The 13900-nt window shown below is 38.5% G+C and overlaps 1 long non-coding RNA gene across 1 annotated transcript; it reads left to right on the top strand.

Annotated features, from left to right (window-relative positions):
* Positions 1-836: 836 nt before the first annotated feature.
* LOC140151809 (uncharacterized) lies at positions 837-7638 on the top strand. The gene is made up of 4 exons (XR_011858963.1): positions 837-918; positions 2709-2782; positions 4535-4633; positions 6872-7638. It is a non-coding gene; the product is annotated as an uncharacterized lncRNA (long non-coding RNA).
* Positions 7639-13900: the final 6262 nt, after the last annotated feature.

Raw genomic sequence — 13900 nt, 5'->3', positions numbered from 1 at the left:
TAGTCTAAAGTAATGCTAACAAGTTGATTTACTCCGTTACTTCAATTGAGGTAGACAGCATTAAATTGGAAAAACAAGTGTGCATGGGTTCAATTCCTTTATTTGTTTTTTGATCACGAGATGTTGTGATAAATTTTATTTTCTTCTATAACTGTAATATAAGATTTTAATTGGTGAAAACAATAATTTGTCATTTTAAAACCTAACTTTTTGACAATTAAAGTGACGAATAGTGAACTTAAACATGGCCAAAAATATGGCTTTAAGACTTTTAAAGTGACCAGTCCCTAAATTTAAAATGTAGCCATTTATATTTTTTGTGGTCAAGCAAAATGATAGGATCTCTTACTGCTCCAAATTTGGTGTCAATATCATAATTACTTTTTTGAGTTATAAGCAAAAAACTGAAATTAGATGATTTTTTCAACTTTTCAAATACAACCATGGCCAAAATGTGTTGGGACACTTATGGAAAACGTACACTATATTATTGCCTTATTTCCGTTATTGTTAACGTGATAAAGTGGAGGTTTCTTTGGTGACAAGCCTAAACCCTTTCCTAACACCCCAACCCTCCCCCTTCCCCACCAATCAATGTTGGGTTTTTGTCGTAATTTTGGGTTTTTACTGGGGGGGCAACAGGGGGGCAAGAGTTCTGACTGGGGGAATTTGCCCCCCGTGGCGCCGCCACTGAGTCTACCATGCTTGACATGATATACATGTACTGAGCTAATTTATATACATACCGGAGCACAGTTCAGCTTGTGAACTTCAAAGTGAAGATTCCTTTTTACAAGTTGCTGATTAATAATTGTTTCTTTTTCTCACAGTCACTGGTAATTGGCTGCTGAATAACTGGGGCTCCAGTTGTGAGAGTTGGGTCCATGACATAGGATCATTCATCTGAAGATTATGAAAGTAATTAAGTGATATACTGTATTATACACTAAGCCAAAAAAGAAACTTATAATTTTTCACAAGGTCATATCTCAAAATCCTGTCTATCAAAATTAACCAAAATTACACACAGGATTGCCTCAATACTCTACTCTAAACACATGTCACTAACTATGCAGTTGTCCAACTGACACAACAGCAAAATGCACTGACTTGCAACACTTTCCTGGACCACATTCACAGCGCAACAGATTTCTTTGGCTGGGTTCCAATTATTCGCCTGTGAATGTGATCCCGGAAGCTGTTCCGTGTCAGTGTATTTTACTTTTGTGACAGTTGGACAACTGCTTGGTTACTGACATGTGTTTAGAATAGAGTATTGAAGTAATCCTGTGTGTAATTTTTGTTCATGTACAGGCGAAAAATTGGAACCCAGCCAAAGAATCTGTTGTGCTGTGAATGTGGTCCAGGAAGGTGTTGCATGTCAGTGTATTTTGCTGTTGTGTCAATTGGACAACTGTTTGGTTACTGACCAGTGTTTAGAGTAGAGTATTGAAGTAATCATGTGTGCAATTTTTGTTCATTTTTATGGAGAGGATTTTAAGATATGACCTTGTGAAAAATTATAAGTTTCTTTTTTGGCTTAGTGTAGAAAGGAGTTCTTGTTTGATCACAACATGCATGAGCAACAGTACTAAACACAGCCAAATTAAAAGGTCGCCACTAGTTCCATCTCCATTTAATCAGAGTCTGATGAGTTTATGGCAAAATGATTTATATAATAATTTTCTATACACTTTCCTTCGAAGGTTGATACCAAATTTGATATAAGAAGTTTAATCATCATGAGCATAGGAACTGTTATTTGGAAATTTGTGCAATTTAAAAAATGACAAATTACGAATTAACCACGCAAAAGCCAATGCGTGGTATCAGCTTATTAAGTGGCACGAAGCAACCCATACAGGAATCATTGGACACCTGCCTGCGCACATTAAAAGAGCAGGGTATTTGATTTGCATTTTGACATGCTTGGGTAAACCTTTAATGACAATGAAATTAGACCTCTCAGATGCGCTTTATAATCGATTAACCTACCGGCCTATTCAGGCGACGTAATTCTTGGTACTCACGCTAGCTCCGCCGTGTGATACAACTCCATGGCTGTGTTTATATGGAAACTTGTGCAATTTAAAAATGACAAATTATGAATTAACCACGCAAAAAGCCAATGCGTGGTATCAGCTTATTAAGTGGCACGAAGCAACCCATACAGGAATCATTGGACACTTGCCTGCGCACATTAAAAGAGCAGGGTATTTGATTTGCATTTTGACATGCTTGGGTAAACCTTTAATGACAATGAAATTAGACCTCTCCGATGCGCTTTATAATCGATTAACCTACCGGCCTATTCAGGCGACGTAATTCTTGGTACTCACGCTAGCTCCGCCGTGTGATACAACTCCATGGCTGTGTTTATATGAAATATGAAATAATAGAGGTTGTGCATATGACGTATCATACCGTAAATATGGTGAACTACTCAAATGCATTCAACAAAAGCATGATTGCAATAAACCGCGACAGTTTGTCTCACACACATTAAGAAATGCACTTCGATCAAATAGGTTGATGACAACATTTGATTGAATGGACTGTACTGCGCTATGATTACGGTGAAGGACACCAGTTCAAATCCTTTATTTGGAGCCAATCGATAAAAGCATGCAGGGCCTCTATAAAAAAGAAACAAAAAAGAAAGAAAACCAAATAATAATGTAATAAAATTATGTCTGCATTTCTTACAGATGATGTTCCTGCTCAGATGTACACATATTCAAGCTTACTGTCTCAAATGAGGAGGAATATTATCAAAGCCTTTGTGAGTGTTTCATTATATTTATGATAAACCTGATTGTATATTATTATGATTGGTCATTTATTTAGTAAATTATAGTGTCCATATCTGCACTGATGAGTCCATTGACTTTTTAAGATGAGTGGGATGCCAGGAGCCATATTAAACCATCAGTTTTAATAACTAAAAAAACTACACTTGAAATTACTGGAAAGGAGTTAAGAAAGCCAATAATGTTGTTTATATTGCCAATAGGTCTTGTGGTTCATGAGGCACAAATGACACCCCTTATATTAAGCCTTGAGTCCATAACAATGTTCCTCATTTGTGATAGCTTTATTTATGTGATAATTAATGTCACTGAGGTGTTTCATTTTCCAAAAGAGGGACCTTTAATTAGAGGTCTTCTACAAATACTGTAAACAATGTCTCTATAACAATGGCCTTGGTATTGACAGCATTCATGAAACAGTTTGGTTGAAAAATTAAAAGAAAAGTATCTCTCTATAAATTCAATTTAGAGAGAATATTTTTTTAATTTGTCAATTTCATAAGAGAGAACATGGAATTTGAAGGCCAATACCTCTAGGTCATCTCCTCCAATACATATGCTCTGACTTGCCTTAAAAGTTTTTCAGATATTGCAGATTGAATAGACTGTGGAGATGAGGGAAGCATTATGTTACCCTATTTGTCAGAGATTTTCAGCCATTTGTATTTTGCTTCCCATCTGACCCCTTCATTGCTTGCTCCCACAAAGGGCTGTGGTTTCTGGATGGGTGTCAACAGGGGTGCATCCAAGTTTTTGATTTTTTGTCCAACAATTTGGCAGCAAATGCGACTGTATTGGCCATTCTGGGGGAAGCCAGAAGAGACATCCTCCCCCTGGAGTTTTTTCAAAATTGCCTACAAAATCATTACTGTTTTGCCGGTTATTTTTTAAAATATATTTTAGAGGAGGGCAAATCAGCAATAAATTCAAAGGTTTCAAAAAGGCTGTATAAAAAGGTATCAAAAGTGTGTACAGATCAGTGCCGCCGAGAGCAATTCCGGGCCCGGGGGTTAAATGAACGCATGGGCCCCTTTGATCCGAGGGCCCGTAAAATGCAAAGAAAAGATACCTTAGGCCTAATAAACAAGAAAAGATACCCTAGTCAGCCCGAAAGAAAAGATGCCAAAGTATCTTTTCTTTAATTTTTTACGGGTCCCTGAGGTCCCTTTCCTTTGCTTTACTTTTTACGGGTCCCCTAGGACCCCAGGCCCGGGGGTAACGCACCCCCATAACCCCCTTTGTCGGCGGCACTGGTACAGATCAGCATTAATGCTTTGAAATAATCAGTATGTGAATTGGAGGGAAAAAATCACATTATTTCATAAAAGGCCATGGTGTTGAGCATGTAAATCATCAGACTTTCAGTTATGATCAAACTCTCAATTCACATTTGGATGGATGGGGTGCACTATTTTGGAATAATTCTCAAACGGATGTGTGTCATGCAAATTATATGTAGGAATGGTTCTTGGGATCCAACCTAAGTATATATTTGAAATATTATTTATTATTACATCCAATTGCTATATAACTTGGGTGGGATTCAGGATTTCTAAAAAGAAGGGGCCTAATGTCTAAATTGTAAGCAAAGAGAGGACTGAGTGGCTGATATAATCCCAAACAGGCTGATTTGCATGATTTAGCTGTCAAGAGGGGGGGGGTCGGGCCCAACGGCCCCTCTGGTTCCACCTCTGTAACTTTGTTGTTATTTATCGTTTATGCAGATTGAAAAGTTGGGTGCGTATATAATGATTCAACACAGAGACAGCAGTTACTGCCAGTAAATCACTTTGCCACTTGAGAGTCAAGCTTCTTTGATGAAGGTATGTGTATAACTATACATATTCATGTAATATTTGTAAATGACGGTACACAGGGACGCATATAAATGATATAAATATCAGAACATCTGTTGGTGTTATTCTTCTTGGTGGCCATCTCCAATCTGCCCAGAGTGTTGCCAGTTGATGTATATGAGTGTGTGAGTGTTGCTGTTGCTATGTTGATATTAGATTCCGAGGATACTACAATTCATACTGTACATTTCATCTTGTCCAAACAAAAAATTATTTACTAACCTGACAGTTTTGACCATCTTGGATGAAAGCCACCTTCAGAGTAATGTTTGTCAATCCAACCTCTTCACATCAATAGAGGGCACTCTAGCACTCAGATGAGTGAGCTCAAAAGAGAATAGTATAATGTGACATGTCCCCTTGTCTCTGTTCATAGTGTTCCATGCTTGTATTGATTCTCTGATACGGTGAGCTCCAAAATACAAACCTAATGAACCTCTTCAAGAATATATATTGTCATAAAACATTGACAATCTTTGTACATGTGTATGTACTAGACATGGGAACATTAAACGCATGTACCGTTAAACGCACGCATGATCCATTAAACGTTTAGCAATTGTGGTAAACGTGTAACACACAAGTCATTTTCAACCTTCAATTTTCCATTTTTCAATGCTGATCAACAGTTGAAAGTTGAAATCTTGTCGCCAGACGGGCTGGATCAATGTGTGTTAATATGTTAAACGCACGCATCACTGATGCGTTAAACGTGTAGGAAAATAAACGGAAAAACCCATCCCTAGTATGTACAATGGAGGGATGTGTTTAAATAGACATAAACATCCATGTAATTCATGAATGAAGAGATTTATGCCTTGGGAATAGACATTAAAAGTAGATTTTAAAACTGGTCAACAATACTCACTGTTTATTTGAACCAAATATTTCAGAGAAACCATTCTCCGTCATCAGCAGCTATCAGCAGTGTAAATTACCAACAGTGTAAATTAAATTGGTAGTTACCAACAGCATTACGCTGTAATGCTGACAGTTTTGACCATCTTGGATGAAAGCCACCTTCAGAGTAATGTTTGTCAATCCAACCTCTTCACATCAATAGAGGGCACTCTAGCACTCAGATGAGTGAGCTCAAAAGAGAATAGTATAATGTGACATGTCCCCTTGTCTCTGTTCATAGTGTTCCATGCTTGTATTGATTCTCTGATACGGTGAGCTCCAAAATACAAACCTAATGAACCTCTTCAAGAATATATATTGTCATAAAACATTGACAATCTTTGTACATGTGTATGTTCTAGACATGGGAACATTAAACGCATGTACCGTTAAACGCACGCATGATCCATTAAACGTTTAGCAATTGTGGTAAACGTGTAACACACAAGTCATTTTCAACCTTCAATTTTCCATTTTTCAATGCTGATCAACAGTTGAAAGTTGAAATCTTGTCGCCAGACGGGCTGGATCAATGTGTGCTAATATGTTAAACGCACGCATCTCTGATGCGTTAAACGTGTAGAAAAAAAAACGGAAAAACCCATCCCTAGTATGTACAATGGAGGGATGTGTTTAAATAGACATAAACATCCATGTAATTCATGAATGAAGAGATTTATGCCTTGGGAATAGACATTAAAAGTAGATTTTAAAACTGGTCAACAATACTCACTGTTTATTTGAACCAAATATTTCAGAGAAACCATTCTCCGTCATCAGCAGCTATCAGCAGTGTAAATTACCAACAGTGTAAATTAAATTGGTAGTTACCAACAGCATTACGCTGTAATGCTGTTGGTAACTACCTGATGATTCTCTAGTGTTTCTAGATCTTGACAATATCCTTCTGTCCTTTGTGATTCTGGGAAGTTCTTGGCCTGTCCCTATTTAGGGTTGGGCTGGTCTCTTGTTTGATTTTAATGACTTCCTTCACTTTTTTTGGCAAAAATTTGTCTTCTCTGCAGAGGACATTTCTTAGAGATTGTCTTTAGGAGTGTGTTCTTGACATGTACCTCAAATCAATAGCATCCTTTCATGCAGACCTTTAATCTTTTTGCTTGTTCACTTTGAAATCCAACATATCCACTCAGTGATTCAATGAACACGAAAAAACAATTATCAAACTATTCACTTTGCCCCAAAGTTGCACTCTGGATACAGCACTGGAATCAGTATCTTCATTGAACATGTTGAAGCTTTTCTTATGAGTGTCACTACATGCACCTTTAACCATTTTCCTTACAGAGAACTCATCACCTGAGTAAACACCGCAGACTTGCTTAAGTGGAATGCTGAAAAACAATCTCCAGTGGACAAGATAGTAGAAGCAGGTAGATCACAATGAACAGGCAGGAGCTCAAAGATGCTATGTGGGAGGAGCTTCTTTGCTACAGTGATGTTGAAAGATATGAAGATAACTATCTAGACATCAATATTGTTAAACAATTTTTAGGATTGAACTGCCATGTTTCTAAATCTGGATGGGTGAGGATTGAAAACTTTGTAAAAACAGTTTGTCAGCTAAATGTCGAAGACCATTTTTACCCATATTCAAATTCTAAGAAGAAAGTAAGAAGGGGTATGTCTCTACATGTTTTTATTGCATTGTTGTTTAGGGATGTTGGTAATAAAGGACATAAAGAAGATACAATTCAGAATGTCCAGTGGCTGCAAAGGTTGCTGGTCTGTATATTAACAAAGGCACTTAAAAATGAAAGTGAATTTGTTAATGAAGATGATAATAGTGAATCAACAACGTTCAGCAGTTACGATTTGAAAAGAAAACAGAAGGAGAAGCAGCAGAATGGCATTACAGATATTGGACATCGGGAAAGTGAAAAGAGTATACTGGAAGTAGAAATTGGAGATCAGGAAAGTGAAAAAAGTAGTCCTGTGTTAGAAATTGGAGATCAAGAAAGTGAAAATAGTAGGCCTGTGTTAGAAACTGGAGATCAAGAAAGTGATAAGAGTAGGCCTGCAGTAGATGTTGGACATCAAGAAAGTGAAAAGAGTATGCCTGTATTAGAAATTGGACATCAAGATAGTGAAAAGACTAGGTCTGTAGTAGAAATTGGACATCAAGATAGTGAAAAGACTAGGTCTGTAGTAGAAATTGGACATCAAGATAGTGAAAAGACTAGGTCTGTAGTAGAAATTGGACATCAAGATAGTGAAAAGACTAGGTCTGTAGTAGAAATTAGTCATGGTGAAAGTGAAAAGGGTAGGCCTGTAGAATCCCTTCGTTCAGCCAATAGCACTAAACACCAAATTGGTGCTCTGAGTAGTATTAGCAAGAGGTATAGATGCAAGTATTGCCGAGCAAGTTTCCGTAGACATCTGTGGGGTTTCCCTATCTTCAAAAGACATTTGAAGAGACATGAAAAGAAGTACTTGAAATTTAGATACAAAAGCAGCTTGGACCAGAGGAACCACACTACTAGCGGTATTGAGATCAAAGAGGAATCTCTGAGTGTATCATCATATGATGAAGTGTCACATAACACCATGGCTAGTACTGCATGTGACACAAGCAATTCTTCCAACCAGCCATCTCTTAGGAGTCAAGTCAGCTATGATTTCACAAAGTCTACTAATGATAGCATAGAAGCATCTGATTATTTTGTGCATAGAGTGGACAACACTATAATGCCTAAACAGGAATCCACCAATCTTGTATTTCCATGCAGTGCTTCTGAATCTGAGATAGAAATAAGGATTGGAAATGCTGCATCTTTTAATGAAGAAGTAGGCCCGGTAGTAGGTCAAAGTACTTTGCCATCAAGTGTAATCAACGGACAAAACAGTATTGAAGGAACTGACCTCAATAACTTATACTCTGCCCATTATCAAGTATCGCAAATGAACAGTAACATTAGTAATAACCAGGGTGTGTTAAACACTGCATATTTGGTACAAAGTAAGGACAATAGTAATGGTGCGCAGGATCCTCAGGCTGTTTTATTGAATAATCAGAATATCAGGCCAGCATCATTGGGCACATGTAATTGGATACCAGGACCGGGCTTGGTGCCGGGACCGGGGCAGGGGGTCCTACCAGCTCAACAGGGCATACAATATTTACTTCCTCCAGGAGGTAGTAATACATTATCACTCACAAATATGGCAATGCATCAGTTACCAGCACCTCTATTGATGCCAACTCTGCCCCAAATAATGCAAAGCCAAATTCAAGCGGCTTCAAATGTTGATTTTCCTGCAGGTATCAACATGCCTATCCAACAGCTTGTACAGAGACAAGCAGCAGCAACTAGGGATCAATTAATGCATTTGCTTACAGGTGTATCAAGACAGCAGGTCTCATCATCTCAAGCAATTCCAAATCTGACTCAGACAATGGAACCAAGATGCTTTCCTCAGGCAACAAATATGGGTTCTCATAGCATTGTGAATGCTCAAGTCAGCCCAAACTTTGCTTCATCAATGGAGAGTAGACCCTGTATTCTGCAGTCAACATATTTGGGATCTCAAATCATGAATGATGATATGAATCGAGTTAACACCAGCTATTTAACAGCTAGCAATGGACAAGCCATACCAAACTTCACCCCATCAGTGGAAACCAGAATCCATGAACAGGCAACAAGTGCCCATAGCATTATGAATAGACAAGCCATGCCAAACTTCAACCCATCAATGCAAAGCAGAATCCATGAGCAATCAACAAGTGCTCCTAGCATTATGAATAGACAAGTCATGTCGAACCTCACCCCATCAGTGGAAAGCAGAATCCATGAACAGTTAACAAGTGCCCATAGCATCACAAATAACCAAGCCATGCCAAACTTGACCCAATCAATGGGAAGCAGGATCCATGAACAGTCAACAAGTGCACATAGCATCACGAATAGACAAGCCATGCCAAACTTCACCCATTCAATGGAAAACAGAATCCATGAACAGTCAACAAGTACACATAGCATTGCAAATGGTCAAGCCATGTCAAACTTGACCCAATCAATGGGAAGCAAATACCTTCATCTGCAGTCAACAAATGTGGGCTCTGATAGAATTGCAGATATTCAAGTCACACCAAATGTCACCCAAATTGAGGGAACCAGAATCCACCAACAGTCAACAGGTTTCAGTTCTCCTAACATTGTGAATGATCAAGTTTGCAATATTGCAAGTGTATCAAGTGTTTTAGTAGGTCATTTGGCAATACCTATCAACACTTCAGGCTCCCATGGTGTAGAAAGAAACATCAATGAGCAAAACCTATCAAGTGTGGATATGCTTGATAATGTACCCAATGGTGATGCATTACCAACCAGTAGATGCAATCCAATAATGTCAGCAGGTGAACATTATAATGCCAAAAGTGACTTATTTACACAGAAAACGCAAAATCAGCAGATATCATCCCAACAACAATGTGATGGTGATGATTCATCCCATCAGTTTGATTCATCAACTGACAATCCATTTGAATGCAGTATTTGTAAGAAGAGATTCAGTCAAAGGAATAATCTGAGGGACCATAAAAGAGAATTTCATCTCAGCCAAACTAACGCAGGTGTGCCTTGCAGACTGTGTAACAAGATGGTTCTCAAATTGTATTTGAAGGGACATATGGAGAAATGTTGCAAGCAACAACGATTCAAGGGACGTTTGGAGAATTGCCGCAAGAAACAATCATTTACATGTACAGTGTGCAGCAAGACATTCACACGACTTGCATATTTGCAGAACCATATAAAAAACCACATGACTAATGCATGTCAGTATTGTGGCAGGGAATTTACTGGGAAAAAGATGCTCTCTAGACACGAGAAGAGGTGCCTGAAAAATATTCAGTGTCTTATTTGTTGTAAAAATTTTGCAGAGGAAAAGTCATTTCACAATCACACCAAGTATAGACGATGTACCAAGGAACCTCTGCCATGTAGTATTTGTGGCAAGAAGTGTCTGTCTGCGTTGGGTTTAGAGGCACATGTAAGCAAGGCTCATCAAGACTTAACAAAGTTACATAAATGTACTTACTGTAAAAAGAGCTTTTACACTCAAGAATTTTGTGATAACCACATAGAAACTACCCATAAGACTGGAATGCTGTGTCAATTTTGTGGGGACAATTTGTCATCAAAACGGCAGTTACGAAAACATGAAAGGAACCATGGAGAGAAATCAACCAGGCAGGTGGCTAAATTCTGTTGTGAAGTTTGTGGCAAAATGTGCAAAGAAAAGAAAAATCTTGATGTTCACATGAGAGTCCACACAGGAGAAAGGCCTTTCAAGTGTAATGAGTGTGGTATGGGGTTTGTGAATTCCAGCAATCTGAAGCAGCATTTATATAAGCACACTGGAGAAAAACCATTTCAATGTGCAGTTTGTAAGAAGAATTTTAGGTCTGGAAAAAGTCTCAGGGCACATATGATTGAAAGTGTGCATATTCCAGATTAATTCCAGGAGTAAGGACATCAAAAACCCTGTCTCAATTGCAGATATGCACCATGTTTACAGAGTCAAGTGAAAATATCAGTAAATTAAGGTCAACAATGGTCTATTCCTGTTTAAATCCATATACCCACATGACCTTAATCTCCCACATAGGGGGATATTTTGAGGTCCAAAGCACAATGTTTAGACATTTCACAATACCCGTAAAATAACTGATGCAAAGTCATTAACCTCATTCATAACTGTCACTTTTCATTTTTGTCTCGCCTGATAAGGCAGGAGACTATATAATCACTTTTCCGTATGTGTGGGGGTAGGGGTGTGTGTGTGTGTGTGACAAATTTTGAAAGTTTTGGTTAAAGGAAATCTGTACCATAAACTAATCAATGGCTATATAGTTGCAGTAATAATAAAAACGACAAACAGTAAAAGTCCCAAGCTTATATACGTCCAAATAAAGGAGAAATTCTTAATTCCTTACGACAATCAGCGATCAGTTTGTAATCCATGGGGGCGGCCATATTGATACCCGATGTATTTTATTACGCTGTAACGGTACCGTGATTTTGAAACCAGCGAAATCCGTGCCACGAGTCTCGTCCCTCGTGAACTTTGGTGACACAAGCGAATACTACCAAAGTTCAGATTCAACATTCGTTCAAAAGAAAAGCGACAATTTTACCCATAAAACTACAGAAGAACATAAAAAATGTATTTTAAGTAATACTTATGATCAACAATGTCTTTTGAGAACGAAAAGTAAAAACAGCACTAAAAACCAAAATTCGCTGTGGGGGTTGCGAATGCCATAGCAACACACACTCGCCGCGGGTCTGTGTGAAAGGTTACACTACCGCTTGTGGCAGAAAGGATTCGCAAGCAGCTATCATGGCGGCTTCCATGAATTTTCTTTGTTAGGAATATTCCGAAATTCATATAGACCGTCTGGTATGTTTAATTTAGGGGTATATAACTATATTAGCCATTGATTAGTTTATGGTACAGATTTCCTTTAAAGTTTGCCTTCCGCCTATTTTCTCAGAGACTTGGAGTCGCACGTTCCTCAAGCTTGGTGGGTGGATGCATCTTGACCCGAGACAGAACCGGTTTGTATTGGTTGGTGGGTCAAGGTCACTGAGGTCATCTACGGGTCATCTGAGGTCAAATTAGTAAAAACTGTCGTATGGGCATGAAACTTGGTGGGTACAGTCAACATTTTAAAGCCAAAATTTTGGAAGGTCATTTCGAGGTCACCGGGGGTCATCTGAGGTCAAATTGGTAAAAACTGTTGCATGGGCATGAAACTTGGTGGGTACAGTCAACATTTAAAGCCAAATTTTTGGATGGTCATTTTGGGGTCACCAGGGGTCATCTGAGGTCAAATTAGTAAAACCTGTCGTATGGGCATGAGACTTGGTGGGTACAGTCAACATTTAAAACCCAAATTTTGGAACGTCATTTCGAGGCCACCAGGGGTCATCTGAGGTCAAATTGGTAGAAACTGTCGTATGGGCATGAAACTTGGTGGGTACAGTCATCATCAGCCAGATAATCGTGCCCCCGGGGGGGGGGCACTCAACTTAAATTTTGGTAGGGGTGTATGAGCGAGGCGAACTTTGGGAACTAAGAACTGATTTTCGGGCAAAATAGGGGCTTGAAGAACTGAAATTAGGGCCAAATTATAGGCTGTTGAGCTAAAAATTTCTAAATTATTTCCAAATTTGAGCTTAAAGAGCTAAAATTGTCAGAGTTTTTGGCTCAAAGAACTGGAGCAGATCCAAATGTGGGGCTTAAGGAACTGCGGGAGAGCCTGAAAAAGGGACCCTTGACCGCCGCACATACCCGTACCACCTTAACATGTGAGTGCCCCCCCGGGATCGTGCCCAGCCGATAACCGCCAAATTCATTTACCTCTACCAAAAGTAATTGCAAAAGCAGGCGGTCGCGAAAGCAGGCGAGACTCGTGGTTCGAGAACCGCCTTGTTTTAATTCAATTTACATCACATTTTCTTCTTTTAAATTTGAAAACAAAAGATTATTGTAACTGTATCTTTTGTTTTTCCCTCTAAAAAATCGATGCCCATTAAGGAAATATTGCTAGCCACCAATCACACTAGCTCTTCAGGCGATGTCCAAATAAGCTCAAATACGGCAGTCATGCATAACACATCAAGTAACGCGGTCATTGTAAAGCATACTTTTTGCTACATCACTAGTCAACATCTCAGTACAAGTGCATTAGTTTGTACAATTTCTCGAGCAACAGGTGGTATGCATTAACAACTTATTATTGTTGGCAAAAAAGTTACAGCAACATGTCACCTTTTGAGGGTTTTTTGACTTTATTAGTACAACATAGATAATTTTACGATTGCTGTGTTGAGTACAAAAAGCACAATAATTAATGTTCCTTGGAAATTGTCACAAAACATGGTTCATTTTGCCATGCAGTGTTTTTTTAAACGTTTATTTACAAAGGAATGGTCTATTATATGTATGGGAATTATTTATTACAAGCAACATTGATGAGAAATTATTTATCTTGCTTGGGGTGACTGCACCCAATTTTACCATCTTTTCCTAAGTGAGTTCACACTGCTAATGTTTGTTTTGATGTCACATGTAAATCTTTACTGAAAAGAACATAGAAGGCACGTAATGATTTCCTTAAGGGGGTACTACACCCCTCAATAAATTTGTGTATAATTTTGCATTTTTCTCAAAAACTAACAACACGGTGGTAACAAAAGTTATGTATATTATAGGGGCAAGGAATCCAATTACTACACCGTAATTTCAGTGACCCAAGACAAGCGGTACGTTATTTATGATAAGAAAAGAGGTACCGCTAGAATG

The sequence above is a fragment of the Amphiura filiformis genome, chromosome 5 (assembly GCF_039555335.1).
Source record: "Amphiura filiformis chromosome 5, Afil_fr2py, whole genome shotgun sequence".
Classification (NCBI taxonomy): domain Eukaryota; kingdom Metazoa; phylum Echinodermata; class Ophiuroidea; order Amphilepidida; family Amphiuridae; genus Amphiura; species Amphiura filiformis.
Note: the sequence above shows the minus strand (reverse complement) of the source record. Positions and strands in the feature narration are given on the sequence as shown.